Source organism: Lemur catta, chromosome 12 (genome assembly GCF_020740605.2).
Source record: "Lemur catta isolate mLemCat1 chromosome 12, mLemCat1.pri, whole genome shotgun sequence".
Lineage (NCBI taxonomy): Eukaryota > Metazoa > Chordata > Mammalia > Primates > Lemuridae > Lemur > Lemur catta.
In genome coordinates, this window is record NC_059139.1 from 90,048,192 (window position 1) to 90,075,224 (window position 27,033).

Sequence of the window (27,033 nt, forward strand, 5' to 3'; positions counted from 1 at the left end):
TACTAAATGATCTGTCTATGGCTTTCCTTACCCATTTAAAAACTTTGACTTTCACCTCCCACCTGTCTGGGATATCTGATCTTCTCCCAAGACCTAAATGAAGCACACTTTCATTGGTCTTTTGTTTGATAAGGCTTCTAACTCAGCCTTTACCCAATTAAAAGAGTTACAATAGTGACCAAGTAGGACTTACAAGTTTCAATAGAGATCATATAGAACTATCACAGATCCTAGCACAGGCCAGATGTTAAAGAAGCAAAAACAGCTTCACATTCCACTGGGACAAGAGGATTAAGGGGGAGAAACATTCCAGAGAAGAGGTGCAATACTGGGATTTCCAGTTAGGAGGTAGAATTACCTGAGAAGGAAGGAGGAAAAAAGCTTAAGCATCTGCTGTGGTCTAAGTGTTTGTATCTCTCTAAAATGCAAACATTGAAACCTAATCTTCAATGTGCTATTATTAGAAAGTGGGGACTTTGAGACTTGATCAGGTCATGAAGTATCTGCTTCTATGAATGGGATTAGCATCCTTCTAAAAGAGATCCCAGAGAGCTAGCTAGCCCCTTTGGCCATGTGAGGTTACAGTGGAAAAGTACTACCTAGGAGGAATAGGCCCTCACTAGACACCGAATCTGCCAGTGCCTCGATCTTGAACTTCCCAGCCCCCAGAACTGTGAGCAATAAATTTTTGTTGTTTATAAGTTACCCAGTCTAAGGTATTTTGTTACAGCAGCCTGACTGGACTAAGACAGCCTCAAATGACACCAGCTACTTTTATCAGCTAGCTAGAGTTTTTTAAAAGTCAAAATATTAGGGGCCAGTAAAATAAAATATCCATTTTATAAAAAAATCACAGATGATAACTGACTATGCAGGGAAGAGATGGAGTAGGATTATAGCTTGGGGAGCTGATGGTGGGGGTTTGGAATGAAGTCAAATAAAATATTACATAAATGTCTAACGGTTCACAATGAGCACAAAGCAGTATGGCCTGAAACCAAATTAACCATTCCAGTCTAATAAGCATTTTTCCTACAAGAAAATTATAGAATTATAAATTTAGCACATAATGGAGAGCACAAAATATAATGCACACAGATTTCATAATTTCATATAGTATTTGAGAAACATTACTTGGAAAATGGGGTGAACATTATAACTGGTGAAAATGTGCTAAGAGACCATAATTAAAACAGAACAGTAAATGGTGCCTTAGCTCTTGAAAGGGTCACTATCAAGATTCCACTTAATGTCTTCATTACTAATCTGCAGCAAAAATGGAATTCAATCAATGTGAGGATGGTATCTAACTGTGAGATTGTTGCCAGGGGCAGGAGAGTGGTAGAAAAATATATGCAGAGTTTAGAAACAATGTAACTTAATTAGGCAGATCGGGAGAAACAGCCCGAAACACCAAAAAGAAAAGTTGACTAAAATAAATGAAGAAGAGAAAACCGAAACTCACAGGCAATAATCCTAAACGGAAAGATAAAGGTGACAACTGTTGACGTTAGCTACAAGGCAATAACCCAGCCTCAAAAAAGAAGCATGCAGCCGGGCGCGGTGGCTCATGCCTCATCTTCTGTGTAGCCTTGAACATCTAAATACCCTTTAGACGTAATCACGCAATTCTCTAAGAAAGCACCTGTGTTAAAGGAGGTTCAATCTCCCAGATGACACAGAAAATCAGGGTTCTTGATCTCTTGTAATCACTTAAAGCCCCACAAGAGTTCACATAAAAAGGCTATCCTCATGGCCCTACTTGAGGCAGTTGTGTTTCATTCAGCTGACCCGTGAACTCCGCCTGGATGCACAGTGTGTATACGACCTCAGTAACGCAGCTCCCAGGACTAGCGTTAAGCCATCAGACTACGTGATAAACATGACTGTACAGACGGCACTTCCTGAAGAAAAGGAGATTTATAAATGAAAACCATTATAAAAGTTAACCTCCAAAATAAAAATCTGCTGGAATTACTTAAAAAAAAAAAAGCTTCCCTCAACAAATGTCAAGTTTCTCCATCATGCTGAGCTTTGGACGTCAGCAGCCTCCCAGCCCGGCACCATCCTGCTCCTCAAAGGCCCCCAAACCTCCCACTGCCAAAGCTAGCTAGTCGCCTGCACTGCGTGACAAAAGGAACCCAGGCATCTTTGACTTCAAATGACAACAGAGTGAGGCTGTCCCAAGTCTCAAAGTGGGGCCTATGAGTCAGCTGCCTTTTCAATATATAACAAGGGGTATAAACAAAAGAGAAACGTGGGGAGATGGCCTAGGGTGGGAGTCAGAGACATCCTCGGAGAATATACACAGGAAGGTAGTGAGAGGAGGAGGCCAGGCAAGAATGAAACAGACTTTGAAGACGGACAGGGCAGGAATGGACAATAGTTCTGTGAAGTGCTGAGACTGGTGCTAAAGCCAAAAATCCATCACTAGGACTCAGTCATTGCTACCATTCAAACTTTTGGTGAGTATTTCCATGCCGCATATTCCTTTAAGGCCTTGCAAATGTTCACTTTTACTTCTCTGTAGCCTCTATTGCACCTGGCAACTATTTCCTGAATGACCTTTATTGAGAAGCTACAAGATGAAAAACGTGGCCCCTGCCCTCAAGGGGCTCCCCGTCTAGAGGGGAGAATAGAGGAGATAAGGGTTCTGCCTGGAAAAGACATCAGGCTAAAGGGGGCATGAAAAAGCTTCCCAAAGGCGCTAATACTTGACCTGAATTTTGAGTTAGCTAAGTTAGTCAGTATTTGTTAATTAATATCAGCTCATTTTAATTTGTAATGATTACCTGGAAGATCATTTAAGGACTGGGAACTACTTCGTATCACCACTGTTTTTATTAGTGTCTATTAAAAAGAGAAGTCTACCTATTTTAGTGTTTAATGGTATAATCCAAAAAATACTATAACTTACTTTCGGCTGGGGTGGGAGAGTGCATTCATAATTTTTCTAACTATGAGGCATCTTCTTATTCTATTATTTCATAACAAAAGTTTTAAAAGCTTTCAAAAAGAGCACATTTTTCTCATTGAAATATGTGTGTATATTTTAGCATAAAATATACTTGGCAGCTCCTGACATAATTGGATGGCTACGCCTTGCAAAAACTTGATTTCTTTTTAATCAAATTTTTAGAACCATACTGGGTTTCTTGCCAGTGCTGCAACAGTGAGCAATAAATACATCATTAGATCAATGGTGGTCTGATGATGGATTACTCAAAAGATAGTTCCAGCCAAGAAGAATAAGCCCAGAAGTCTCATTGTGCAAAGATTAATAAAATATTATTTAAAACATAGATACTGAGTTAATATAACAGGGAAGACAACACTGCAAAATAGAATAGCCATGGGTTTATAATGTAGTGATATTGATCATGGATTTTCCTAAGTACTCCAGGGCAGCCACACTATTATATATGCCTCCGATTAGACCCAGAGATGAGAAGGAAAAAGTTATAAAAAAAGAAACTAACCAGGGGAAGGCCTGCTGCTATAATAAATTATTTAAAGCAAGCAGGGCAAGCGAGTTGTGAAGACAATATAAAACAGAATCAATGCCCCCAAGAAACCCCAAACCATAGCACCTCTATAAATTCCTTACCACTCTGTCTGGCATTTTACTGGGGGTATTTCTCTCCCACCACACTCCCCATCTGACCCCTACCCTGACCCTTCACTTTTTGCCCAGCTCTTTTCTCAGAGCTTAACATTGTTTTCCTTCTGTAAGGCAGGATGCTGTCTTCAGTTCTATCTTTCAGCTGTATCAGGAGCATGTCTGGAGGCCACAGATGAGTGCATCTGTCATTCCGTTCATCTGGATTTTAAATTTCCCACTGACACTATAAGCTGGGAATGCCTAATATCTTACACACATCAACATGACTTCAATATTATCCTTCACCTTTTTGTTTTTTCTTACTATTGCTATCGTTAAATCCATAAAGGTGAAGCTAGTGTAAAACTTCTATAGCTCAATGACTGTTCTATATTAGAGGATATTATAAGACCCAAAAAACTAAAATGAAAGTAGGAGCTTGAGGAGGCATTTTGAAGGAGAAATAGTAAAAATGGCTGAAATTTAATCATTTAAATTTCAGATGTTAGGAGGGAAGACTGACTTAAAAAGTGAATTTTTTACAGGAGGATTTCGCCATGGGAGTAAGGGTAAGGAAAGAAGCGTCAGAAACTTGAAAGGAATTTGTCAGCTGAAAGTTAGATGCCAGAGTATGCCATGGCTAAAAAAAAAAAAAAAAAAAAAAATTTAGAATTGTTGCATAGAAGCTTGCAATGACCTATGGCCTAGTTCCAAGAAAAGCAGCATTCTACTGTAGTTTTTTAATTGGGCAAATCAGTCCCATTGTATGATCAGGAGCTGTGGTATATACCTTATTAGGCTTTTCAATTTTTCTAAGTCCATCCAATCATGTAGAAGCTGGGCAAATGAAATATAAGCAACTCCATTTTGCCAGAGTAAAAACATTATTAGCAGCTTAACATGACAATAGACAAACCAGCACAGGGCTAAAATACAGGTCCAAAGAATTTTCTACATGCAGGCTTTGCTGCTGTTGTGCTCTGTGACCTTTAGCAAATTATTTGCCCCTCTGGGTCGAGGCTGTGTAGTTCAGGTCAGGGTCATTGAACCAGTTAGCACATACAGTGGTTAACTTTCTAAAGAAAACTGTTACAAGGTTATATTCAATATAAAAAAATTTGAAGAAAATGGTAAAAAAAAAAAAAACTGTAGATGATATGAATGAATGACTAAGCATAACCCTACCACAGCACCACGATGCTAAATAAAAACAATTTAAAATGCAAGGCCAACTTCTCATTTACTGGTGTCATCTTTGAATATGAAAGACAGGATCTAAATATCATCCTCTTGTGGTTGCTGTTTGCTCATCTGTAACAAAGTGGAAAAAAATCATTGTCCTCAAAGGATTGTTAAGATAAGTGACCTATCAACATGCCTGCCAAGTGCATCTTTAAACAGAAATTGCTCCATAAAAGTCCCAGTGATGATCCAGTGGTCCGGAACAATCCAAGTTCAGTGCCCCAGCATATCCACATTCTTTTGTCATCAGGGAAGTATATATTTTGGGCACTTCTGACCTTGGAAAGAAATCATTTGGTTTTTTAGGTACTTGGATGTTAGAAAGAGGGAAGGGTAACTTCTGATAAAGCCTTTCTCTTTCAAACCTTATTTATAGAGAATTATGCCAGTCTGAAATGAGAGAACAGCATCCAAATGTCAGTATCAACTGATAAATAAAACACTAATTGGCAATAATTAGTCAAAATTCACAGTGATTTCAGTGAAAGGAGAGGTAGCAAACAATTCTCAACACATCTCTCTGTAAAAATGAGAAAATCTACTTACCCAATTAATTAGACAGATCAAGATACTTCTAACGTGATTTTCAGAAAATAAGAATTCCTAGGCCTCTGGGTGGGTGGCCCCAGACACTGTCCTGACCAACAAGCAGAACAGCCACAGTTTCCCAGGGAGATCCTTGACCTCATAGAAGTCTATACCAGCCCAGCTGAGGTGTGCACTTTGGTTCTAGAATGTCTTTTAAAGAGACAAAGGTGCCTTATAAAGATGAGGATTCTACCCTCCAGGAAGAAATGCCCAGCAACATAAATGAGGACTGGCAGAGTGGCCGCAGAGCAGCACAGGAACCCAGTGAACTCAGAGTGGGGATGGAGGGGTTAAGACTGGGGAGGGCATCTTAAATTACCTTAAATTACCCAGACAGACTTCCTTAGAACTGGGGACAACCTAGAACAGGGATAGCTGAGGATTCCAAAACACTTTGAAACACAGGACAAAAGGGGTCCATTGTTGAAGACAGAGAGTTAATGCATTACCTATAAATTTCATAAGCCTAGTAAATGCCACCTGGAAATTTCTCAATAATTATTTGTTAAATCAACTCACAGACTATAATTACCCTTTTATATATCATAAACATCATTGCAGTGTTTCTGAAAATATGCTGAGGGGATCCTTGGTATCAGAATCACCTGAAGGGTACTTGTTTAAAATGCAGATTCCTAAGATCTACCCCAGATGGCTAAATCAAATCCCTGGGACTGGAGTCCAGCCCAAGAACTGAATTTCCAAGGAACAACCCAGTTGATCTGGATGAGTCATATCAGGGTGAGAAAATTGTTGTGTCGTTATAGTCCATCAGAAATTTAAAGGCACTCACATATTAGGGATTTGCATATTTTCCCAAAAATGTTTATATACCCTAAAATTGAAAACAATACTTGTGATGAGTTTTTAAAAACCATTCTAGTTTATTCTGCCCACATATAATAAGTACCATTATTAAAATGTAATTATGAGCATAAAATTATTGGGCAAAACATCAACCATGCTTCTCAAAAATACTGCTTTTATTTTGTCACCAAAAGTAATTATGCTATTAAAGGAATTTATAGATTTTTAAAGTATCAGTCACTTGGCTGCAGGAACTTATTAAGCTGTTATACTCCTCCCATACCCTTTTAGTCATCAGAATTTTTGTGATAAAGCATTTTTATTATTTTTTAAACTATAAATTGTGAACCATTGCAACTGGTGATTAGGCTGAATATGAATTTATGCCCGAGTTATAAATTCCTAAAAGCATGTTTCATTAGAAGTACTAAGTAAGTCTTAACTCTAGCCTCCACAATAAAGCTCTGTTTACTTCTATTAAGGTGAGTTTTTTGGGTGGGAAGGGGTGCAAAACAATTCAGTTTTAACGCATTCTCTTAACAAGCAAAAGAAAACAGTTACTAATATACATGCTCCTGCAAAGCTATAAACCAGTGTTGCATGGTGACGTGACAAGCACCATATTTCTTTTCTAGAGGGATTTTTTTTCCTCCTATAAACTCCTCTTCCCCAAACCATGCTATAATTATTTCACAAAATGCAGTTTGCCATTTCCAGAGACAAACACTCCCTTTTCTCTTTCTCACCAAAATTGCAAGTTCAGGCCAAATATTGAATGGAAATAGAACTCGAGAGTCAGGCTTTGTTTGTAGCATGTTGTTTCTGCTAAGGGTTACCCCCTACCCACGCTCCACCCCAGTGCTCTGACTGAAGTGTACACGTTATGTTTTAACAGATGGGCCGGCTGGCGGCTGTTGGCTGTAAAACAGGAACGAGGAATCTGCACCGAGTGGTATTGAACTGAACGCTCGTAAAGTTCATGGACACACACTGACCCAGACAGGCCAGGCAGATGCAGACATGCTTACACATACACTCACCGGGCACCCCACGGCTCGGGGAGTCTAGCTCTGTGACGCAGGGCAAGTTCAAGGCTGAGTTTCCCCTTCACATATTCCTATTCCATTCACCTATAGATTTTATATTAACAGATAGATACACACACACATACACGTACGTGTGCAGATGTGTATCTACACATCTCAATGTTTTTACATATTTTCAAAGATCTAAATATTCCTAAATTCTGTATCCAAGTGTCTATTTAGTTCTCTCAATAAGCTCTCATTCATGTCAAATAAAAATTAAAAGAAAATATCCTATTGAATTCTATTTAGTCCACATATAAACTACATGTATGCAATTGCTCTCAGAGAAACAAGTTGATTTTATCCCCTTGCCATTAAGAGGAGGAACAAACAAAAAACAGACCTAACCCAGGCCGAGTCACAAACGAAGTGTCAGGTTTAACCTTGAATCCTGTTGTCAGTTCCTGTCACAACTTCATCACTGAAACACACAGGTGTTCAAACAAACACGGACTAACCCGCTGGCGAGTCCCCGTCAGCTTCAGCCCGGATCTCGGGGCTCGGCGCGAGCAGACCCCAGCGCCCGCCCGGCGCTAGCCAAGTCCTTCGGACACACCTTGCGGGTGGGCGCGGAGGTCCGGGCGCCTCACGAGGGACAAGGATTCCAGCGCCAATAAAAACTAATGACAAAGTTTAATGTCCAGCAGTGCTGTCAATTCCTTTTAACAACTGCAAAGCACCGAAGCCCCTGCTACCGTGCCCGGCCGGTCGCTCCGGTTCTCGGGACGCTGAGGACCCACCCAGAACGCGTGCGCGCCGCTCAGCCTACCGATTCCCACCGACGCCGGCTCTCCCCACCGCCGGCGGATTCGCAGGGGCCGTCCGCACGCCATCGGGGAACCGCCGTCCGCACGCCGCCGGCGCGGAGGCAGCCTTGGGCGCGGGGGTCGCCTCCGCAGAGGGGCAGGGGACGTGTCCCCGGCCCACCTAGTGATGTCAATTGCGCCAAGTTGGTTCGTGCGCAGAGCCGCGTCCCGGGCCGAGTTGGGATGCTTTGAAACAAGAAGTTCGGCAGCGGGGATACTGGCACGGAGTACATCCCGCCCAGCCTCGACCTCCCCACGGCGGCCTCGCTCGGACCAACCGGCAGACGAGCGCCAGGACGCGGCCGACCCCTGCCTCGCCGGCCGCAGAGCAGCGCGGAGAGGAGCCGCTAGCCGTGCGCGCGGCCACTCACCCTCCTCGCCGAGTCCGCTCGCAAACCGCCGCCCCTGCTGCGGGTCCGGAGTCCCAAGTTGCCCCCAGTCGGCAGCTGCTCACGCCCCAGCGGACCGAGGCTCATTGGCTCCGGTGGGCACCTCGGGGGAGTGCGGCAAGCCCGGCGGCCGCCCCGGCTCAGCAGGCGCCCGGAGCGCGCTGACAACTCGCGGACCTGCTCAGCGAATGAGGCGGAACGCGGGGCCGAGCCGCCCAGGCTCCGGAGGGAGGCGGGGCCGGCAGCAGGGGGCGGAGTCGGCCCCGGGCCGGCCCCGCGGGGCGGGGCGTCCATCCACCCGTAACTGGCGGAGCCGACAGCCAATCGTGGTGGCGCTGGGGCCCCGGGCGGCCGTGGGCGGTGCTTAGCGCCCGGCTCTGCCCCACAGCCGCTGTCCAATCGCCTGCGGCCGAGGGCTGGTCCGGGAGACGCGCCGGCGGCGGCGAAGTTGGCGCCGGCAAAGTGGGGCGCCTGCCCGCGGGCTCTGGGGGGGCCTCTGCAACCGGACCTGGACGCCTCCGGAGGGAAGCGGCGGCCCAAAGGCCCCTGGCTGAGAGAAGCCGGGAGCTCCCGCACGTCGGCGCGCTGTGGAGTAAGGAGCCAGCCGCAGCGCGGGCCGAGACCGGGTCGACGGCGCCGGCACCTGGCGCCCGCGGGAAGCGCGGAATTTGGAGGTTCCCAGAGGAAGCCCTGCCGTAGGAGGAAGCGTAGGGCCCACAAGGGTGAGTTCTAGGCCGAGTCACCCAGCCACTGCTGGAAGGCGACGCCCGGGACTGGGAGCTTTCTCATCTCGATCTGGTGGTCATCTCCGAAACAAAACTCCAGCTCCATCCAGGTTCTCAGCTCGAGCTGGTGGTTGTTTCCGAAACAAAACTCCAGCTCCACCACCTCCCGAAGTTCAGGGCACGTCCCGGTCCTCACCCTGTCCCCCACACCACTGGCAGCGGGGGCCCTTGCCCGGTGCTTCCATCTCCTGTTCCCGACCCAGGGCGTCGTGGGCACTTGCGCAGAGCCGGGGGCCACCGGGGGGCTCGGCCCTCAACAGCGGGGACCTCGGAGACCCTCCCTCTGGGTGGGCTGCTCTGCAGGGTGGCATCGCAGCTGTGGCTTCTGTTGCTGTCTTCTGGGTCCACCAGGATTCCGGAGGGGCTGGAATCATACATCTTCGTGGACAGGAAGCCACAGAGCGAGCCGCATCTGTCCCACTGTGCGCTTCTGCCCCATCCCCTTCCGGAGTCCCTGGGTGGGATGAAGACATAAAGTGAGCTCAGAGATCTCTGTAGGAGGCGGCAGGAGCTCTCAGGGTCACTTGCGGCTGAACAGCCCTGGAATATGGCCTCATGGACCCTGCTCTTCGGGTCATCTTGTCAGCTGCTGCTCACCTTGTCAAGGGATGGTCTCCTCAGCCTATTTTTAAGCCCTTACCCCGGCGTGCGCACACAGGGAGCTGCGCATATAGGATCAAAAGCAGAGGACTGGGTGTTCCTGCTTTCCAGGCTGTGGCCTAGACTGTAAGCAAGCCCCCTCTTTGTGCCTGGAACTGCACCTGCCATAGGTAGGCACCCAACCCATATTAGTGGAATGAAGGAATGCATGACAGGAAAAGGGTCAAGCTACCTGGTGCCCTGATACTCACCCCTTGGTTCCAGCCCAAGGCTACTTCAGACCATTGTCTCATTTAGATCTCAGAAGTCTTAAAGGTTTTAGTTTCTCAGTATGGGTAACTATTCAAATGAGAGGGAGCTGCAGGTGTTATTTCAGTAGCCATCTGGCCTTCACAAGGTACTGCATCATAGCTGACCTCTCATGAGAAGGTTCCTATGAGGTTACTGGAGAGAAAGAAGGCAAAGGGCCTGTGACTGAAAAGGAGTGAAATGGTCCTTCCAGCTGGGAAGGCTGCAGCTCTTAGTGAGCTCTAAGCTGGACTGACTTTCAACTCTATCTCTTTGGTTCCCTTTCTCAATGGAGAAAGGTCCACAGGTAGGTTGTCAGAAGGGCAAAAAGAATAAGGCCTGGATATTCCTTAGCAGGCCCTGAAAAATTGGTCAGCAATGCAAAAATTGCATGTAATTAAACTCTTCTAGTGAGCCAAAAGGACTGGTGCAGGTAAGGAAGACCGTCCAGTTCAATTCCAGAGGTTACTTAGCATGCTGCTGAGTGGCCTAGGAGAATGGCCTTCACCCACAAAGAATTAGATGTCGACCACATGAATGGAATATACACCAAGTCTACCCAGGTCTAGATGGGGGTAGGGATGGGTGGGGACAGGGCTGGAGGTACCAGACAGGAGGAGAGAAGGCCAAGGAGAGAGAAGACTCTACTCCCTTATCCTCGTTCTAGCAGAACTCCACTTTGATCTGTTTTAAAAATTGTGCTCTTCTGTTTTCTTTCATGAACCTCTGCAAGCATCTTCATTGAAGGCTGCCATGAAACATCGTTGATTAGAATTATCAGGAAATTCTCATGAGAGAAATATATTTCCTTGGATTTTGCCCCACACTTCAAGATATAACTAGAGAAAAAGTTTGCCAACAGTGCTTATCATATTAACACCCTGTGAAGGTTTTTCGCAGATGCTAATGACTATTTTAAAAATCAACTTGATAATAGGAGCCAAACACTGGCTAGTGACTGTACTTACAGTATTACTTACATTAGATGTAAAAGAAAAAAGGAAATAAAAGAATTTCCTTTGATGAAACAAGTTAGAATTAAACAGGTGACTTTCATGGCCTGATTTCTAAGGTGTTCTGTTTGTTTCATGCAAACATAATCATCTATGGGTTCTCAGACAAGTAACAGGTCTCATTTTCCCTTGTAGAATAGATGACATGGAAAAGACAGCACATTCAAACTGCATTCATATTTCTATGCCATCTTTTGTTGTAATTGGTTTTCAGCAAGAGCTTATCACTTGGACACAAGACTTACTTACATTCCTTGGGTTGTCAGTTCCACTAATGATCTCTTGAGTTTGGGCCATTGTCATATTCTACAAGGGAAAATGAGATCTGTTACTAGTCCAAGAACCAGTGCCTACACTACCTGTGTGAAACAAACAGAAAACAATGAAAATCTGGATGTGGAAGTCATTCATTTAGTTCCAACCTGTTTCACAAGAGGAAATTTCTTTCACTCCAAAAGATGAGGAAATTTGTGGAATGGATAGGGAATGAGAAGTTTCAGGTTGGACCATGGAAGCAGGGCTGGTCCTTTTGTGGATGGTAAGCAAATTTGTCTTCAGGTGCTGTTACTCCTCTCTGACACTGAGATAATATTTTAGAACCTTCTAAATTTCAGTAGGATGTGACTGGCAGAAGCCATGGGTTCTAATTCATGATAAGTGCTTCTGGCAGTCACTTAACCTTTGTTTACCCTTACTTACTTGGCCATAAAACAGCAGTGGCAGAATTGGCCCACTGTGTTTAGCTGCCTAAGGGAGACATTGTGACAATGGTTACGAAGCACTGCAAATGCATCGCACTTATAGTAGAACTGACTGCCAAAAAGGAGAAAATGGTGTTGAGATAGGAAAATAGTGTGTCTGAATAATTCCTCTTTACACGTGCAAATTCCATTTATTTTAATCCCTTTGGATTATTGTCCTTTCATTTTATAAATGGAAATGAGAAGAAAGGGCCCTCAGCATCCTTTTCTTTGATTACCAAATATTTTGGAAGCTATAATGGGAATGAATCGCCGAAATAGGAAGAGTTGTAGTGCACATCTAGAGTGGAGGAAAATATTACTTAAGTGGATAGTATTTTTCCCTGTCTTCGTTTCTTACCACCTCTCTCAACATATATTTACTTTGAAAATTGTTCACAATTTGAAGAAGTTGAGCTAAAGATCTTAGCAAAAAAAAAAAAAATACAGTCAGAAGCTGCAGATTGTAACACCAGCTCTGTAATATATTCTTTGTGAGATCCTGGGCAAGTCACTAGCCTCCCCCATCTTATTTTCCCATCTGCAAAACTACAGGGATGCTTCTGACCAATTTCACAGAGATAAGAGAGATAACTAATGCAAAGGCACGCTGAAATACTGATTATTGTATAGACTACAAAATACCATGTAGGTGTTTTTATCAAACTAAAATATGTTGGTTTGTACTCCACAGCTAAGCGATATTTCTGTAACAGATTTTTTCTGCCACAATGTCTGCAGCCAGTGTGACACCACACAAAAAACAATGCTATCATTACATTTGAATGACAAAGCAACTGCCCCATATGAGAGTAATATTGCTATAGGTCTAACTAAGTTAAAATGTGATAACAGAAGTAGAGGGAGGGGATTTCATCATATATTCCCCAAAAGAAAAATTACATTGAACTTATTAAAAATTGATGCCACTGAAGACAAGCCTGATGGAAGACTGTAACGATCTGGGAAAATGATGGCCTGATGTAGAACTAGACAAATTGGTCAGGAGTCCACCAGAAGAGACTTAAAAAAATGACTTAGTTTTAAAACTTCATAACAAAATGAATGATCCTGTGGAATTAGACAGCCATTTAAAAAAGGAGGATCATGTGCTGGGGTGGGGGGGGGGATGGACTCTGAATTAAGGTTCTCCAGAGCAACAGAATATACACACACACACACACACACACACACACACACACACATATATATATATATATATATAATCATTGTCATATGTATGACCTATTTATTATGAGGAATTGGCTTACTTGATGATGAAGTCTGAGAAATCCAGTGATCTGCTGTCTGCAGACTGGAGACTCAGGAAAGGTGGTGTAATTCCAGTCCTAGTCCGAAGGCCTGAGAATCAGGGAAGCCAATGGTGTAAATCCCAGTCCAAGGGCAGAGGACTGATGTCCCAGCTCAAGCAGGCAGGCAGAAAGCAAAAGGGGTGAATTCCTTGTTCCTCTGCCTTTTTGGTCTGTTCCCTTAGTGGATTGGATAATGCCTACCCACACTGGGGAGGGCAATCTACTGTACTGAATCCAGCATTTGAAATGGTAATCTCATCCAGAAACACCCTCACACACACCCAGAAATAATGTTTAACCTGAGCACCCCACTGCACAGTCAAGTTGACACAAAAAATTAACCATCACAGACTCCCAACATGACCCCACAATAAAAACAGCAGGGACTTCTCGGTGTATGAAGAGTATGAGCTTTGGAAACCCTACAGGTGGATGCTTGATTTTCTCTCTACTCTTTACTAACTGTGAGACTTTGGACAAGTTGCTTAGCTTCTCTGAGCCAAATGGGGTGGGGGTGGGGGTGATTAGGTTTTTCTCATTAGCTTGTTATAAACCTCAAATGAGAGCCTAGCACAGGGTCGGGCTTATGGTAGGCCCTCTACTGATAATAACCCCTAATATTTATTGAGTGCTTACTGTGTGCCATGTGCTGTATCAAACTTTTTACATATAATGACTCACTTGATCCTCATGACAACTCAGTGATGTTGCTGCCTCTTTCCTTCCTCAGAGTCTCTAAGTCGAAGGACTAATCTAGGAGTGTTACCCTGCTATGCAGTAAAAGTCAAAAGCCTCCTTTTATAGGAAATGGAGATATTCCAGGAAAATTTATTTTTCTAAGGCAACTCTTTTCTTGAATATGTTTAGAAAGAAAATGTCATGTTAAAATAGCATTGTCTTGCTTTCATGTGGAAAGGACTATTACACCTAATCCACACCTTTCCTGGGACCTAGGAAGCCAGGTTGCAGTGAGCACTTGGTAGCACACATAGTACAATAAAACAAGAGAGGGGTACACAGCTTGGGACAAAGAGAGTTATAGAAAACAAGTGGTGCTTGAAAACCCCAAATCCCTTTCCAGGTTTCACTGTAGGCTCCCAGAATATTTGGGCTTCTAAACAGTGTGCTCATCATCTGGATTTTAGACTGAATGGAAGTTAGTTCCCTTGAGGCAGCAGTACAGGAACAATAACTGGCCAGCCCAAGAGTGAAAAAATGGATTATCCTTTAGAAATGAATTGTATCATTAGTTATTATGAATACCCCAAATTATGACAGATTCACATGTAAGTATGCCAGAGAAAAGTAGCCGTGAGCTATAATACACAAAATCGTTTATTACCCAAGAGAATCTAGGTGCTAATGTGGATGGTATTGCATCTGTGAAATTCTGAAACCCACAAAGGATTTGAAGATATAAAGCCAAATAAAACATAATACAGAGGGAAATGATTTTGATTATGTAACATTTATATATAGCATTTCGTTTTACATTTTCAAATTGCTTTTCAGTCATTGGTTTATTCTTCACAGCACACCTGGGGAATACATCTGTGCTGTTATCCTCTGGTCACAGCTGAGGCAACTGAGACTGAAACAGGGAGTATTTTGTCCAAGAGTACAACAGGGGCCGGGTGAGAAATCACTCATTCATTCAATCATGCCTCTGTTCAGCACCTGCCCTTGGCACGGCACCAAGGTCTGTGTGGTGGTGACGCACAGAGATGGGTACTGTCTACATGGCTTCTACCTTGCAGGAGCTTGCAGTCTGCTAGGGGTAGTAAGTGGTTCTCGGATTATGCCTCCCGGGAGCACTCTAAACAGCAAGGACCAGGGTTTAGAGGAGACGGTAACAGTTCTCTAAGATTCCTGGAGAGAATGGGATTCAAGGCCCTTGAAAGACGGGTAGCATTTTGACAAATAAGAGGCTAAGGCTGTTAGGACTAACACAGAGACATGAAGATGGGCAAATTCAAGATGTATTGGAGAATGTTTGACTATAGCAGGGCAGTTGTGGGGCAAGGACTGGGGAGTGGAAAAGAGCAGGGTTTTTTGCTACTCAAAACAAAATGAAGAAAAGATAAAAAACTTAAAAAAAAAAGAAAAGAAAAGAGCAGGTTTTCCAGGATGCTGAATGCCCAGCTGAAATATATGGATTTCAGTCCGTGGGCAATGGGGGCTGGACTCTTCTCTGACTTCTCTTTTCATCATGATTCTAACATGTGCCGTACCAACCTTCACATCATTCTAATGACATACACAGTATCATTCCTCCTTTAGTGGATGAAAAAAACTGATGCACTTAGAGGTTGAGACTTGCCCACGATCATGGGCTAATAACTGACAGATGAGGGATCCAAAAGCAGGAGCCCTGACTGCCACATGGAGACAGATGGGAAGAATGAGCACAGATTCTGGAGCGTATGCTCAGGATACCCATCTAATACAGCGATATGCGCCTTACCTTCGCTCCACGTCATTCCTGAAATAGTGCAAAGGAGAGAAATCAAATTAACCCTTTAACATGTAGGTTATTTTATGTCTAAAGTCAGCTCCAGGTTAAAAAGAGAAACAAAGGGTGTTTTTCCTTATTTGCTGTGTCCTATAATTACAACAAATATCTGCATTTTGATAACATTAGTCTTGGGGCTATGTGTAACACATTCTGATCTCAGCTTAGTCTTTCTACTGGGCCAGAATCTCTCTCTGGAGTTGGTTAATTCAGTCCCTAGGCCGTGCCCCTTAGCACTGCAACCTAACCCATTTATCTTAGTGCTCCGTCAGGTTTCCAACTCCATTTGACACTTTGCCCATCAAAAAATACCTTTACTCTCTAGATATAGGCTACTAATTAGCATTTTTACTGTTTAGTCATCAGGACTAAAATGCAAGTGAGAGAAGTACTATCATTAACCCCAAAATATTTAGAAAGGAAACAGATTGCTTATTTAAATCTTCCTATAAAGAAATAAAAAGATGCTCTAAGGAGGTGGGTGTGTACTTAGGTGACATAAAAATTAAAACTGAAAATTTTAACATCTGTTAAATAGGATGCTTCCATTATCTGGTTTTGTGGAAGAATTTTTGGAAAATTCCTGTCCATAATCAGTGGGAAAAGTCTTTCTCTAGATTCTAACACAAATGTTGATCTTCTGTATGAAGACAAAGAGGGAATCACCAAAATGAGGCATTCTAAAATCCTAAATCCAATACACTACATTCTCCTTGTCTTTCAACACTCCAGGGCCTTGTTTGTCTTTCCCTAGACTGTGTTATAACCCAGGTCATGGAGATTCATGAGTGAAAGGTTGAGTGTTTCTCCATGTTTGTTTATTTGCATGTTTTTGTTTTGTTTTTTAGGAAGTTGAAAGAGAGAATGCAAAGTTAACATGTAAGGATGATTAAGTTTAATGTGAGATTTTAAGGCTCCCACTTGAAAGGTATGGAAAACAAGTACTATTCCAGAAAATTGTACCTGATTTCTGGCCTGTTTTAAAAACACCATGTCCTTTTCCTTTGGTTTCAAGAAGAGCAATGGGATGGGACACAGGTGGGCTCTGTTTCACTGAGGAAAGTAATGAAACTGATTCATGATGCCTCAGCTTCTAGTTCTGCAAGACAGAGGGACACGCGCCTCATTGGGAAAACAGGACTATAAAAAAACTCAGAGGAAATCATATAACTTATGGTAACCATTTGTATCTCTTTACAGAGGAAAAACCCACAATGCACCCTTCTGGGGATTTGCCATATTGATGGAAGACAGTGTTCAGGATACTTGAGCGAATCCCATTGTAGGCAAGGATTAGCATTAATTTCTCCTAACTATTGAAATGAAGCCTGTGTGGCTTTCTCTCCCTAAAATGTTCAGCAAAAATGCTGAGATCCTCAAAGATTATTGCTGTAGAAACATGTTGAAATTAACCTTTTTTTAAAACCAATGCTTAATAAATAATTTCCCGAACCAATGAGGCTCTTTTCACAGGAGCTTCTGAATTCAGATCAAGGTCTAATGGGTATTGGAGTTAAAAAAAATGTGTGAGAAGTTAAATGGCATTTCAACTTGCTAGCTGCTGAAGGCCAATCTAGGAGTCTTCAGGAAACTGGCTTGTCAGCCAACCAAACCCTGAGAGTCTCTGTGGGGAGGTTGTTGGTCTTGTCCTGACTCAAGGACCCCAAGGTCACTGAGTTATAGCAACACTTTAAGCATCTCAAGGAACTAACTCTTGGCACCCTCCACAGCAAGTACCACAGTATTATCCACAGAAGTTAGTACGCAAAGACTATTTGTTAAGTAGAATTTAATTGTTAGCAGGTTCTGTGTTTAACCAAAGACAACAACTGCCCTTGGGATTACAATCCAATCCCTCAGGAGCCCAAAAAGGAAAGAACAAGGTCAAGGTCAAATCACCCCAGAAAGGTCGTGCTTGCTTAGGGTTCCTGGTTCACACTAGCTATGGTGGTTGTCAGGGCACTAATTCTCATTCAGAGTCAGAAATCACTGTAACCAATTGTAAAGGAACTTGAATCTGTAAAATGGACATGCCCTTTAAACTGTGTGACCTTTTCAAAGCAAAATGGAAAAAAGAAAAACTATATTTGTTTTCTGCCTCCCTTTTCCAAGGTGAAAACCTAGTACAAATGATCCCTTAGTTGTGGGTCAACATCCTTACAAGACTTGCCTGGGGTTCCCAGGTTAGAGATTCTTCTCCCGGCCCCCCATTCTCACCCACATCCAACTTGAAATAGGTCTCCAGGTCTCATTTTGACCACACATTCTTTCAATCACATGGGGGAGATGAGAGGAAGCTAAATGTAGACACGCGAGACCCATCAGTAAACTGGAAAACAACTGTAGGCTTAACATCAACAGTGGGTAAGTAGCATCGGCTTGAAGACTTGTGTGAACATGCACAAATGTTTTCTAAAAATATTTCTCAGAAGAGTGTATAATTACATTATAAATGATAAATGAGAGCAGGTAGCAAAGTATATTTTAGGGCTGTTTACTTATTTGCTGCCACCATTAGCCCTGTCTTCCTTTGTGACTGCAGACTGAGCCTGCTCACTCGTCTCAGCGGTGAGGGGGAACTGCCGTACAGCAGTTGATGTTAGGAAAGGATCTTACCAGTGATGATGGAGGTTGCAGGAAGGCCTGTTGAAGTGCTTTATTTTGGTAATTGTTTCATTTTAAAAGGCTGTGACTAGGACTTCATACCTGTCTAATAAGCATGCATGTAACATTTTTATGTTTGCTGAGTACTTTACAGCTCCCCATTAGTCTCCACAATACCCCTTTAGGGCGGGTCAGTATTACCACCTACAATTTACATATGAGGAAATTTAAGACACAAAGGGATTATGTGATTTGTACAAGGTCACCCAGCATGCAAGCCTAGCTAATAACAGATGACTGCAAAGCTCTTTCCAAATAAAAAGTACTGTATAAATGCTGGGTAGTATTAATGGGCATGATCCCAGGATGAGTAAAATACTCTCCAGGAATAAAGAGTTCATACATGCTCTGTAAGATTAATTTTTTTTGTTTTTAACCTCAGGGTGACTTTTGAGATAGTTATTCTCAAACCTAGCTGTGCATCAGAGACATCTCAAGAGTATCTAGAACATGTGAGCACCTGGGTCCCTACTCAACCTACCAGAATCATAATCTGGGTGTGGGACCTAGATAACTCGTACCTTGAAAAAGTGCCACAGGGGAGTCCGATGCTCCACCAGTGTTGAGAACCACTACTCTAGGCTAGAATAATAACTTCGGTCAAGCCAAGAGCAATAACATTCTCCATTCGGGGGAGAAAGTTTGGTGTCTTCTAAGCCTCTGTTCACTGAGTTCACAGCTATTATTAGCAAGGAACTGCCTCATGAAATAATCAACTGTAGTAACCATGTGTAAAATTCCAGGAAATAGTGCAGAGATTAAGATTTACTTAAGAACCACCAGTCTTTGAAAGTTATAATTTATTGGGCAAATTTACTGGTGCACTCTTGGATTATTACTGGGTCTACTCTAATGTTTTTATTCTGATGCCTTGTATTTCTTCAAAATCAACATAGTAAGGACCTAGAATATCTGCCCATTCATCAATCTGTTAAACATTTATTGAATACTTGCTACGTGAAGATTTCAGAGTGCAAATAATGATCTTTGCCCATAAGGAGTTTATAATCAAGTGATAAAAACAGACATAGGCAAAACCAACCAACCAACCAAACAAACAAAACCCTACAATATTAAGTCACATATATTAAATGATAATCAAAAAGTATAATCAAAGGGCTGTATGAGACACTATTCATAATTGCTAAAAAGTGGAAACAACCCAAATGTCCATCAGCTGATAAATTGGTAAATAAAATGTGGTATAACCATATTCAACAATGAACTCTATTAACAATGAGATGGTATGAAGTACTGATACATGCTATGACACGGATGGACCTTGAAATCATCATGTTAAGTGAAGGAGCCAGTAACAAAAAAAACACACATTGCGTGATTCCATTTATATGAAATGTCCTGAATAGGCAAATCTGCATAGCGAGAAAATAGATAATGGTTGCCTGGGGTTGAGGGTAGGGAGGAATGGGGAAAATGGGGAGTGATTGCTAGTGGGTACAGGGTTTCGTGCTGGAGTGATGAACATGCTCTAAAATTGATTGTGGTGACAGTTGCACAACTCTGTTGACTATACTAAAAACCATTAAATTGTACACTTTCAATGCATGAATCGTATGGTATATAAATTCTATCTCTCAATAAAGTAGATAGATAGAGCTATATAAATTTGGAGGAAGTAGTGATTAATTAATTTGGATTAGTAGAAAGTGGTGGGAAATTTCCTGGAGGAAATGGCATTTGCATTGAGTCAAAAAGGGTGATTTTTGTAAGATGTGGTAGATGGAGGGAGGGAAGGTAAACACAAAGATACAAAGTGAGGGTGCTTGCGTGCAAGGGCAAGTTATCTGGAATACATGGAGTTTAGGATGCATGAGGGTACAGCAGGCGGGGGCTGCATGCAGGGCTTTTACTGCCACACAAAATTCTGTGGTTTGGTTTTCATTTTTGTAGGCAATGGAGAGCAATGGAGTCGGTGCGTGGTTGGTACAGACTTATGATTTGGAAGGACAATTGGAAGTGGAGGTGAGGTGGATGGAAGAAGATGGTGTGGGGGGGCAGTGAGCAAGGGAGGCCATTTAGGAAGCAAAGCTACTGCAACAAGTAGGCGAGAGAGGGTGAAGCCTTCAACCACAGCAACAGCAGTGAGGACTGAAACAAGGAGACAGACTTGAGAAAACGGTTAAGTAGGATCATCAAACTTGGTGGCACTGGGGAATAGGGAGAAGGCACAGCCTTCGTTCAGCATGCTAAAGACCACATAAGGGCTTGGGTCCTTTTTTTAAGTTATTTTGAATCAGAATGTAAAAACTGTTGTTGAAATAACACCTAGCAACCAAATAGTAGCTCTTTAACACCTTATTAACGAGGATTTAATTACAAACACTCTTAAATTTCTCAAAAAAGTAATGTGTATTGTGAATCAAAAGTGGATTAAAGAGAAAAATGCTATTTCACCATTCTGTGAGCTCTTTCCAATCTGACCTCTCTTTGTTGAGATGAAGCAGTCATTTATAGCCTGTTCCAAATGACTAAGTATTTACCTCTTGCTCAGATAGCTTCCCTAGAAACATTTCCTTTGGTGTGAGCAGCTTGGATTTACTGCCAGGGCAACACCTCCCATCCAACGCCCACACTGCCTCTTGGCTCCGTCCTCACCAGCAGGTGTTCATAAGCAGCGTTTTGTTTTGCTTCTAATAGGAGTGCAGGCTCTGAAAAACAGGCTGACTGTATCACACATTATAACTTTCACTTACAAGTGTTCTTACAAGGAAGATCTGAAAGCGTGGAGTCTCAGATCAGGAAGACAAAGAATGCCTTTTGTTTTAATCATCCAAGGCCACACCTGTGTTTTCCATTAGAAGGAGGGCAGCCAAATCCCGGGCAAGGTCGAAATAGAAACAGTCTCTCCCTATGCATGGCAGCACGCTCCCTAGGGACCTGTTAAAGCCTCCTTTGTGGGCTTTGGAAGGTGTGCAGTACCACTGCCTGCTGCTGGCAGAGTCGAGACCAGTGTCCCTGACAAGTGCCTTATAGGATTTACCAAGCCAGGACACCATTTAGAATACCACTCACCGAGACGCTGCTCTTATCTGCGCCTGTCAGTGAACAATGACTAAGACAAGCCATGTTCAGTCACACATCACCGTTGTTAGCAGAGCTAATTACAGCAGTCTCGGGTGGGAAGAATCCCAGCAGCTGCCTCTAAGGGACTTCCATCACACGGGCTTTGCAGGTAACCGATGGAAATGGGCCCCTTGGGGGGTCTTTAAACAACAACTCTCTACAACTCTGAACGTGGATTTCGCTCCATCCACAGCTGGTGAGGGATCACGTTCAAAGGAGAACAACCAAAGGGAGGAGGAAAGGGATGCTTAAAGCCAGGAAGGGAAATGTTCTGGATTAAACAAGAGCAGAACTGAGTATTCATTATTCCTTGGGCTATCTTTGACTTACTACATGACCTTACGGAGGTCATTTCCTCTTTCTGGGCCTCACTGTTCTCAATCTCAAAAAGAAGGGTAATAATACCAGCCCTATTATATCATAGGATTGCTGGAAGAATAAAATAAAAATATATTTTCAAAAACAAAAGGTGGGGAAAAATAGAAAATACTATACAACTTTAGGTAGTATAGTTGTTACTCCCTTCCACTTGTTTCACATTTTAGTTATAAATGAATGATGAAAGGGAACAACAAAAAATCGTGGTGCTGCTGTAGAATCCCAGACTTCATTTTCTGATGTTTCTGAGTGGTTCTGTGATTTCCTCATCTTCAGATTTGCCTCTCCATCCCCAGTTCTGAGCACCGATTCTGGTGTAAACTCACCTCCAGTTGGAGGGATGGAGGAGGACCCTAAGAATCTGAAGAGGCCAACTCTCTGCATTTATTTAGTCTCTCATCTTTGTGTCTCCTGCTGCAGCCCAAGACTTGAAGGCCTCCTCTCTCCCTCTGTAGGACCCTTGATTTTGGGGGACATCAGCCCTGAGTGAGCATTTCTATCATCAAACTGGGACTTAAGAGGACACCTCTGGAACAGAACCAAAAAGAATTTGGAACACGTGCTGAACGTGTCTTAGCCTGGGTCTGTAACTACATTCTTGTTCCTGCTGAAAATCACAGCACTCTTCCAACCAAGCAAGGCACATCCACTTACCTGATGGTGCTGGCAGTGACAGAAAAGGGTCATGTTATGGATTTGGCAGGGAGGAAAAAGATTTATTTCCAAGTTTTGAAGATTTATCTTTTGCAGATACACAAAACCAGGCAGGGCATTAAAAAAAATCAATGAAAAGTGGTCATGTTTTGTGAATAGAAGGAACCATTCTTGACTTCAAAATAATAATGAAGATTTATAAAGATCCCAAATACATGGTTTAAAAAAAAATGATTTGACAATAGCAAGCCAGGGGAACTATCAAATCTTTAGCTGCCCCCCTATGGTGAGGCAATGTCTCCATTTAAATGAATGTCTTCTGTTGAATCTTTAAATTTCCCCCTTTTTCTTTTTTTTTCTTTTTTTTCTCTTTTTAAGACAGAGTCTCACTCTGTCGCCCAGGCTAGAGTGTCCTGGCCTCAGCCTAGCTCACAGCAACCTCAATGTCCTGGGCTCAAGCGATCCTCCTGCCTTGGCCTCTCAAAGTGCTAGGATTACAGGCATGAGCCACCGCACCCCGCCTCCCGCTTTTTCTTTTCTCCTCCTCATCATTTAGTTTTTTTCAATATTCAACATAACTAAAAAATCTAAGTAGGGAATTGCACATAATTATAGGCTCTGCCTGACTGGCAAAGTGATGTTTCTTCCTAAGTACTCATAATCATCTATTCCACTCTTCTTTGCTTCTCTGGACAATTTAGTTAGAATAACAACAGTGTCCTTTATTTCTCTTGAAGGCATCCTTTGGGGTCTCCCTTTGTGTACAGGTTATAAAGGTATCAAGAAATGCAATATCGTATTTTCCATGCAGACACAGACATAGAAACGGAAAACACCACTTTAAATGAGTAGAACAAAGGGGGCGCGGAAATACCTAAATTTTTCCTATTTACGTTATTTGGTAAGATAAAGAGATTTAAAAGAGCATTTTTCTAACTCAAAGGCTGTGACCACTGTGAATGTGTTGGCCTGTGCCTGCCAGCTGATAGGCTGTTTTGTGCTGTTAGGTGACAACTTAGTGGCATCCTTTGCCTTTTCAACCTTTCCTTTATTATTAGCTTAGGGAAATGTGACATTGCTAAAACCCTTAACTTGAAAATGTTTCACAGAGCAGGATCATTGCCAAATTCAGGAATTTCCCTAGTTTGCAAGACAAGATATGTCATGCAGGAAAAAAAGGCTGGTACTAGAAGTCAGCAATCACAATGGGAATAAGTCTCACAATCTGTGGCTTCTGAATATCTTAATCTCCTCTCACCTTAAAAGAGTGAGAATGGCCTTACTTTGAATAACTTTACAAAGAAAACATAGGGTGAGGTGGAGTTAAATCCTACAACATAACTTCTCTGGCAGTTCTTTCCCAATTTCTAACACCTCTTTATTACCCAGATTGTGAAGCAATACCCATTTTCTCTTCTAACATTAAATTCACAACAAAGAACATACGGCAACACCTCACTTACCTGGTCTAGGAATAAGTGATTCCAGATAGGGACTTTCCCATTTGACAGTTAACCTAGTCTCATGATACAGTTGTATACTTTAACCCGTTTTTGAGGGAAGCATTTTCTAAAGTTTGTTTCTCTCTCTCTTGCCTTAGTGGCCAGGGCAGGCACAGGTTGGCCTTGTCGCGAGGACCCAGCATCGTTGCTGAGGGCTCCTGTGCATTGCCGTGCTGCAGCAAGGCCATCGGCTCTGAGGGGAGTCAGTGTCATTGTGACTAGCACAATGACACCATGGGCTCAACTTGCCTTGAACTTGTATCGTCTCTACTTCTTGATGTTCTCAAATAATTAAGAAAAGTTCCAATTAATATTTGGTCTAACTTTTCTAAGGGTAGAAAGTTTTCCATCAGGAATAGTTAAAATATAACATTTCAGCATAAGGAAGTGATGCCCTTAACTCTCAGCATGGGCCCATGGCTGGATTCTTCTTATTGCTCCTAATCTACTGGCTGGCACTGCTCCTATGTGCTCCTCCTCTCCATCTTTTGTGCAGTTTTAATATCTTCCCCTTTCCCTGATGATTTATACCCTTCTAAGCTTTGGAATTCAGAAGTTTAGTTTTGGTAGCCATCTTCTTTGACCCCAAGAGGGGAGGTGGAAAGCAAAGCCTAAGTGCCTAAACTGAAGACTGACCAAATGAGGCCCTTCTCTGTTGGCTCCACCACCGTGGTCAGCATGGATTTCTGTGTCAATGGAGAGATCTGTGTCAGGTGCAGGATTTGGGGCCACAGTATCAAAGTATCCTGTCTCTGTGACGAACAATAGTCCTGGGTCTGGTGTGTGTGTTTGTGGATAAGAATGGGTTGCTATGGCTTACTCTGCAGTGTCAGGGTCACTCTTGAGGCCTCTGAACTCTGCTGCCTATAATGCAGCCATACGATAGGCAAAAGGTTAGGGTTGCCTTGTTCTGGTACTGGCCCAACACTGCCTGCCATTTTGGGTACTGAGCTAATCAATTATATCAGGTCTTCAGCTCTTCACTGGATGCTTTTCCTTAGCGGGTCAAATGAGATACAAAAGAAAACTTTCTAAAATATGATATTCTGCTGTCTTTCTGAACTTTTCAGTCATCATCCTATTGCAATTTTCTTTCAGTTTACCTCTATACTTCCTTCTCCACACCAAAATTGCTCTCAATAAAATTTCAAGGCAACATTTGGATTAATTTTCTATCACTGCTTTAACAAATTACCACAAACTTGGTGGCTTAAAACAACACAAATTTATTCTCTTACAGTTCTGTAGGCCAGAAGTCAGAAATTGGTTTCACTGGTTAAAGTCAAGGTGTCAGCACGGCTTGCTCCTACCGGAGGCTCCGGAGGAGAACCTATAACATTCACAGGTTCCAGGAAGTAGGACCTAGATATCTTTAGGGGCTATTCAGCCTATAGCAGCATTGATTTTCTTTCTTGCTTGCTTGCTTTTCTTTTCTTTCTTTCTTTCTTTCTTTTTTTTTTTTTTTGAGAAGGAAAGAGAAGTTTATTACTTTGCAGGCAAAGGAGGAAAATGGTAGACTATCATCTGAAAGTCCAAACTCCTGTCCATAAGCAGAAATACAGAGCTTTGAAAGGGAGAGCCCTCCGTTCTAGGCTATTGTAGCAGCATTGATTTTCTAATTTTCAAATCTGCTGTCTTCTTTTCAGTCCTCATCCTAACTCTCTTGATATTTGATACTGTCAATTACTCTGGGAAAAGCTCCTCTCCCGGCTTTCAATATAAGATTATTTTCCATTGATACGATAGCTTTATTGTCTGTCTTCTCCCTCTAGAATGCAGGCCTCTGAGAGTCAGAACCATGGCTATCTTGTTTGTTGCTCTATCCTTGGTACTTGGAATAGTGCCTGGCACTATCAAATCATGAAGGCATCATATAATATAAATTGGATGAGCTTCTCCCATTCCTAGTTCTATCACCTTGCTCTCATTTTCCTTCACTGGCAACTTCCGCCATGGGAAGGAAGGGTCAAGACTGGTATTCTCCAGGGTTTGGTAATAGCCTGCATTTTTCCTCATATGCAGTGTGGTCGCAGTTCCAGCCATACTCAGTGGGCTCTCAAATGTGCATCTCAAAGCCCAGACCTTTGTTTTCTACTGCCAGCTTTTATCTTTACCTGGATTCCCACAAACATGGCAAAGTCACCATGTCTCACCTTTGTGATCCACCAAGCACAATCAAAATCTAACTTTTGGCCGGGCGTGGTGGCTCACGCCTGTAATCCTAGCACTCTGGGAGCCCGAGGCGGGTGGATCGTTAGAGCTCAGGAGTTCGAGACCAGCCTGAGCAAGAGCAAGACCCCGTATCTACTAAAAATAGAAAGAAATTAGCCAAACAACTAAAATGTATACAAAAAAAAAAAAAATTAGCCGGGCATGGTGGCGCATGCCTGTACTCCCAGCTACTTGGGAGGCTGAGGCAGAAGGATCACCTGAGCCCAGGAGTTTGAGGTTGCTGTGAGCTAGGCTGATGCCACGGCACTCTAGCCCGGGGAACAGAGTGAGACTCTGTCTCAAAAAAAAAAAAAAGAAAAAAAAAATCTAACTTTCCTCTTCTCTCATACTCTGTTTCAGGGAGCAGTAAGTACCAGGATTTACCCAACAGCCGAAGCAAGAAAAATGGGAGTCAACCCAGAATGCGTGCTTTCTCTCTACTCCCTCCTCCAGTCGGTCATCAAGTTCTGTCAACCTTACTCCTAAATATCTCCTGTTCCTCCTTCTAACTCCCAGTGCCTTGGTTCATGTCTTCATTACTCCTATGGAGCAGGATATAAATGAACTCACTAAACTCTTCCTCTTGGCTTCTCTTGAATATGTTAGAATGACACACTCTTAAATTTTTTGGATGTGTGCCAGAGTTACTGACCCTTGCCTGCCCTCAAACATGAATCTCAAGTCTCCAGTCTCTGCCAAGCGGGCAGTGACTGATTTGCATACCACATGATCTTGGCCTCGCAGTTGGTTGGGCCAGGGATGGGCTTC

General features: G+C 42.9%; 1 protein-coding gene and 1 long non-coding RNA gene across 2 annotated transcripts in view; one reads left to right on the plus strand and one right to left on the minus strand.

Annotated features, from left to right (window-relative positions):
- The window catches only part of MARCHF3 (membrane associated ring-CH-type finger 3), a 131,292-nt gene extending 122,506 nt beyond the window's left edge, over positions 1 to 8,786 (minus strand). Inside the window, exon 1 of the mRNA XM_045566014.1 lies at positions 8,504 to 8,786. The gene's annotated coding sequence lies outside the window, so the exon portion shown is untranslated. The remainder of the gene's footprint in view (positions 1 to 8,503) is intronic.
- Positions 8,787 to 20,395: 11,609 nt separating this feature from the next.
- On the plus strand, positions 20,396 to 26,777 carry LOC123648293. Its single transcript, XR_006738552.1, has 3 exons — positions 20,396 to 20,419; positions 22,319 to 22,480; positions 26,626 to 26,777. It is a non-coding gene; the product is annotated as an uncharacterized LOC123648293 (long non-coding RNA).
- Positions 26,778 to 27,033: the final 256 nt, after the last annotated feature.